Source organism: Drosophila grimshawi, unplaced genomic scaffold, assembly GCF_018153295.1.
Source record: "Drosophila grimshawi isolate 15287-2541.00 unplaced genomic scaffold, ASM1815329v1 contig_311, whole genome shotgun sequence".
Classification (NCBI taxonomy): Eukaryota; Metazoa; Arthropoda; class Insecta; order Diptera; family Drosophilidae; genus Drosophila; species Drosophila grimshawi.
The window spans coordinates 30,130,689-30,137,137 of record NW_025063098.1 but is presented as its reverse complement, the minus strand read 5'-3'; positions in this window follow the sequence as shown (position 1 = coordinate 30,137,137).

Genomic DNA, 6,449 nt, shown 5'->3' with positions numbered 1-6,449 from the left:
ATTGACAGTTGAATAATTCAATGAACGACTTGCAGCTGCAATAAAGCAATTTCACATTTTTGCCCTTACACTTACAGAAAAATAATCGACATGAAATTTAGAGAATAGTTTAGCTTTTGACAACAATGGTAGCTCAACTTATTATTCAGAAAGTTTTGTGTGGGAAAAAAGTTCATTTGTTATTTATTACGGTATACATTTTTTTTAATTTAGAAAAAAGTCTAGTTTCTAAGTTGTTTTTGTATATTTTCTTATATTAGCTTTCTGTTTCTTATATTATTATTAAATATTAGTATTTTATGATTTGCAAAATTCAAATTTATAATTTACAGAGATTGAAACTTACGACCTTTAGCGGTCTCTAAAGCGGAATGACTAAGTCCTCAAGCCAAAAAATAAATAAATAGAACATTTTTTAGAATTCGTTCTACATGTTTATCTATTTATTCTATAGAATATATTTTATTTATTTTCCATTGACCCTAACCAAAAACTAAAGATATTTGCAGTATTTGCTCGCCACATTGAATTTTTTAACTTCCTTCCGAATTTTATGTATTTTTGTTTTTTAAATAATCGTTTTATTTATATTATCTTGAAATTTATTTCTTTATAATAGAAAATAATTTTAAAAAGTATTCACTTATACTTATTAAATCTATATCTCTTAACAATAGAAAACATTTCTAAAGATATAAAAAACCTTTCAAATTTTTAGACATTTTGCTTGGAAATCTAATAATTATGACTAAAACCCAGAAAATTTTTCTAGTCTTTAATCGATTTTCATTTCTGCGGCAACTTGATAAACATGCGAATTTTTTCGGAATGTAAATATGCAACAAAGAGTGTAATATTTAAACTCAATGGGCCAATCTAGTGGTTAATTAAATTTTCTTGCTTGACTGCAGTTTAATCTTAGTTCATTTTGTTTACCCAGTGAAATCTGAGCTTTTTTGGCAGAGCAATAAGCAAACTGAGAGGCGCCTTCGGCTAGATTGCAGTATATGTCAGGTGCATGAGGCATGTGGCATGTGGAATGTAGCATTCTGCATACCTTCCTCTCTATTGGTTTAACTCTTATTTAGATCAGTTAAGCACAACCCCTAAGCTGTGTGGGTCAGTCATTCATGAAACGGACATTGAAAAGCCATTAGGATTAGCACACGCTGCGTTTGGTTAACCGCAACAAAACTGAACCCATGACAACCCACAATGCGAAAGTACAGTGAAAACTCAGTAAATGGTCCCTGCCTGCCGGCTTTGTGGTTGCAAAACCAGACAAACCCTTGCAATTGACAGCAGTGTTGAAATTTAATTAAAGTGCCACAATCCCCATTTATTTGTTGCAAGTTTGTTGCTGCATAAAGCATGCCTCAATATTGAATATTCAAATAAGGTGCTCAAAATGACACAAAATCAAGAAGAAATAATATCTTACGGTTCGATTCGGCAATCAACAATTTCGTACATTCTCGAATGTCAGCAGTATGTAAAATGTTCGCCTCTACATTTTTTCATAAGGGGCAACATTCTGTACATTTAATATTCATAATAAACTGTTGAAATTATTAAAGAGGTAAACGCTTCTTTTAAAATAAAATTATAATATAATTTAGCTTCTATGATTTATTTTAATTTAATGTTGGAAGCAAAATATAAATGAAATATTTTTAAATTTAAAATTTGTGTCTTATTTATTGGGTTGTGGTTCGCGTGTTTTATATTTTATTAATTGCTTTATTATGAAATGATCGATCGTTTGAGTTACTCTTGTTGTGGTTTAGCAATTGGCATCAAGCCTTAATATAAACAAACAATTATCGTGAATAAGAGGCTAAACGTTGGCTTCCACTCGAAGCGTGTTTGAGCCACAAGAACTCCACTAGATGCGCCCAAGTCCGTAATCATTTTTAAATCATATTAATTAAATTACATTTGAAAATACTCGAGCAGAGCTATGTAAAATCTGGGAAAACATATTTGTCTTAAGCAGATTTAATAATATGGAGTCCAGCTAGCTGGCCTTAATTGTGAACCATTTATAATATATGACAATAAATTAAGCATTACAATAAGTGAAGTGACACAGAAAGTGACCTTTCGACTACATCGCTTAAATTTCATAAATCTTTCGCTTATATCAAGGACAGCTCCATGGGGCATTGCCACGTGCAACCCAAAAATTATAACAAAAAAATATTTTGCCACATTGTTTTCGCACAATGAAAATATATATCTATATAATAACAATTTGTTTGGCACATTGTTGCGTATATTGTTTGCCACTTTGTGTGGCATGCCCCGCAAAAAGTAGCGCTGTCTGACAAAAGGTCAAATTGGAAAGTTTTAAAAGCTTTTCACCTGAGCTACTTATGTGAACTTTGCACTCGCAAAAACTGCCTCTAAATGCCGAATAAACAACAACAACAATAACAACAAAAACAATAATAACAAAAAACAGCAACAACTTAAACAACAACTTTTGCCTTTGAGCTGAAGAGTTCCGCTGCCCATTTAAAGAGCAGCTGCAGTTCTTCCTTAATAAAAGTGTTGAATGTTTACATTTGGGAATGGGTTTGGTCTTGGCAACATTGGTGGTTTCTACATACAGTGAGAAAAACAAAATTGCCATGAATTCTATGCAAAGCGTAACTCGTTTTATTATTCAGAAAGTAATTTTCTAAGCTTGCAGGTTGTGGCTTTCTAAAAACCAATTTTAATTTTGGACTGCATTTTTAAAAAATGTAGATAAAGTATATTCAACTACCAGGGAGTTGTTTTACACATTGTTGCATAGTTTTTGCTACACATATTGTTAATTACCCTCCGGTATTTTAATATTTTACTTATACAAACATCTTAAATGAGAGCAAAATGTCATTACTATTTTAAAATAGTATGTAATGTTTTCTTATGTTTACAAAATATTTTTATAAGCAACAGAAACTTTCTAGATTTGAGCCGAATTTCAAATTTAAAAGTGAGTTTTTTTGCTGAGTGTATAGCTGATTAGTTGGAGGCGCCATTTGAAGTGCATTTGCAGGGAGAACTTTGGGTGCTTTGAGTGTTTGGTGAACGTGAAGTGCTCCATAAATTATCAACAAGTCAATTTAGCTGCACCTCTGTCAAAGGTACTAGCCTAGTTATCGATTAGTCACTCTTCTTGTCAATATATATAAACATACTTATGGCTCTAATGACGGTGAATTGCCGCTGCAATGTTTGTCAAGTGTTGGCAGTTAATGTAAATTACGGTTACAGCGACTTAGACTCGCTGAGGCCGGCAACCATAAGAGTATTAAACTGTTTACACTGTCAACTTTATACAAACAAACAAACACGAGGGTGGTTAGGAGGATGGGCGGGGTTGTAAGTCAGCCAGAAGATACTTATATGAAATTATATACTTATGTGTGTTGTCAGATAAGCCGCTTGGCTCAAACTGTGTCGACTCACGTTTTAATGGAACTTTTTTATTACTTCCTGATGTTCAGCCGAGATTTCAAATTGCCCCCATTCAAATGTAATGGATATTTTAAAGCTCTTACCATTCGCACATTACTAACGAGCCAAAGCTGATTATACAGATGCGAATAAATATGTATTATACATATATAGTAATGTGTACAGCTTGCTCATATAAGTTAATTGGCTTTATTGGCTTTCAAATTATTTATATATATATTTCATTTATTTTAAGTGCATACAAAAGCTGTCAACTGATCGATAGTTGTATTTTAAAATGTATTTAAATCAATTTGTCAAACTGGAATTGGAATCAAATGCTTACCGGTTTAAAATGTCTGTTAAGTTTTCAAAAAATTAAGTTTCCAACACTACTAAAAAATATATACTTATATATGTATATTCATATCAAAAGCCATCTATAATAATTATTAAGTTGAAAAGTAATAATAAATGGCAGCAATTATATATAATATATACTTATATATATATACGAGTATATACTTAAAAATTTAAATTAAATAAAAATGTAATTAAAACAATTTAAAACCCAAATAGCGGAAATGATTTTATTTTGTACGAAAATAACGTATCGAAATCAAATCATCGTTATAGTCGATCCTCTTGCATACAAGTAGTTATATAAGAAATTATATTCCAAAGCGTGCAGTGTTTAGCTCTTATAGTGTCTGAGATTTGTTTGTTCATATAGACAGAAATACAGATTGACAAGACTGGAATGACTCGGCTATTGAAATCAGGAATAAATAGACCTTAAGGAGCCGCAAAAGGTTCTTATTTTTAATGAGTTCAGTTTATAGCAAATAATAACTTTAATTTTAGGTACGATGAAGATAAAGTACCCTGGGAGACATAACTTCAATTTCATTATAAATTTAACAAAAACAGAGCGAGCTAAATGATATGAAGATTAGTTAGATTTTGATAATGTTTTGCTCAAAAAGCTGGTATTACACTAATGTCAAAGTATTCCTAAGTTCTTAATAATATTTTAAAACATTTGTAAATACCAATTTACATCTTAAAAATCCATCAATTAAAACGTAATCGTCGAATGCCTGCAAAAAGATTGGATTAACAGAAACAAAATCGGAAACCAAATTCGTTTCGGCTTTAAATGATTTCTACAAATTTATTGTTAGTTGTCTTTATTTAAATTTATAAATATAAATATAATTTGTACAACTGCCAGTTGCAGCCGCTGCAAAATCAGTATTCGAATTCAACTCCCAAAAAACAGCAATTTTAAGCATTTTTTTACGACTATATCAAGGGTGGCTGCTGTTTCCTCTGCTGCTGTTGCTTTTGCTATTTATGTGATTGTGAAAGTTATGGTCTATACAAAAAACAACGAGTTATGGTCTATATAAAAAACGAGGCATGTGTCGCAGCTTAAAATCCCAAAAGCACACCCACCACACACAGCCATATGTGAGTGTGTTAGATAACTATATGCCGCAGTGGGACCAATGCCCCACCTCCCCAATAACAGGTAAGGGGGAGTAGATGGGGTTTTTGCAAGAGCACCTTTTCATGTTGTTTCACGTACTACAGATAACAAGCAAATTAATTAATTAAATGTTACTTAATTCGCATGTTCGAGTGTCGCAGCTGCCGCATCTAAATCTCATTAGTGTGACAACATCTCTCTTTCTCTCTGTGTGTGTGTGTGTGTGTTTTGGGAATAGTATTAAAAGCGAGCAGGCGGCAAAAAATAAATCAAAATCTCTATTGACAGCTGTGATTTATGCGTGTATGTATACACTCAGAGAAAAAAATACCGCCCTTCATTTTAGAAAATCCCGCTAAGAACTAGAAAGATTTTCTGATTCTTGGAAATATTTTTAATAGAAATAATAAAACAAAATTATAAATTTCTTTTTTCTATTTTTAAAATAATTGTTTCTTAATAATTGAAAAAAATATATATTAAAAAAAGTATAAATATATAAAAAGTAGAAATACAAAACCTTATTTTTAGAAAGAAAAAAACTTTCTGCAATTCACATAAGAGTAATGATATTATATGAATTTTGAAAGCTATTTAAATAAATATCCAACAATAAAGCAATAAAAATCCGAATATTAGAAAATTTAGGGAATTAAACATAATTTTTCAACATTTTAGAAAAAATTAGTCTGGAATTAAGAAAAGAATAACTCAAGTTTTTGATAACACACAACCTTCCATTTCCAAAATATTTCTGAATAACAGGTTGAGCTACCCTTTACCAAAAGTCTGCTTTATTTTTTCTGAGTGTGTGCAGCAGTTTATTTAGCTCATATGTTTTTTACGTTCCTCTATTTTTAGCTGACTTGTAGGTGTCTCATTTGATGCATGTAAAGGCCAAGGGATATGGAATAATAATGGTAATATCTGAAAGCCTGTGCAGAGCCAATGCTCAAACTAAGGGTCAACATTTGCGTAAAGTACATCTTTTGCCTACACATGTATGTCTGTGCGTAACTTCAAAATTTTCATGAATGCCAAAATATTTTGCTTTTGTTCGTCAAGTGGCAAGGGTTCTCGAAAATGTGTGTGTCATGATTGCTTCGTTTGTGCATGAAAGCAAAGTCTAGACTAGACTAAAAAAATGTAAAAAAAATCATGATTGTCCCAAAAAAGACACCGAAAATATATATACATATATATTGCATACCATTTCAGACAGTCTTTAAATAAATGGTAGTTATTAAATTTTGCGTTATTCCTATTCCCAAATCTCATAGAAAATTGGTAAAAGGGGTATAATAAAGTTGTGCAAAATATCTAACAAGCTGAATTTAATTGTCTGTACGTCTGTATGAAACTAATCTATTCGATTTTGAATATAAGTTAGAGTTTATATCAATTTGTCGATACACAAATACCGACTTAAATCGAGTTCTGATGGCAGTAAAAGACACAATTGTATGGATAAAACCTTCCTTGATTAATATATATTCTGCCCTCAAATACT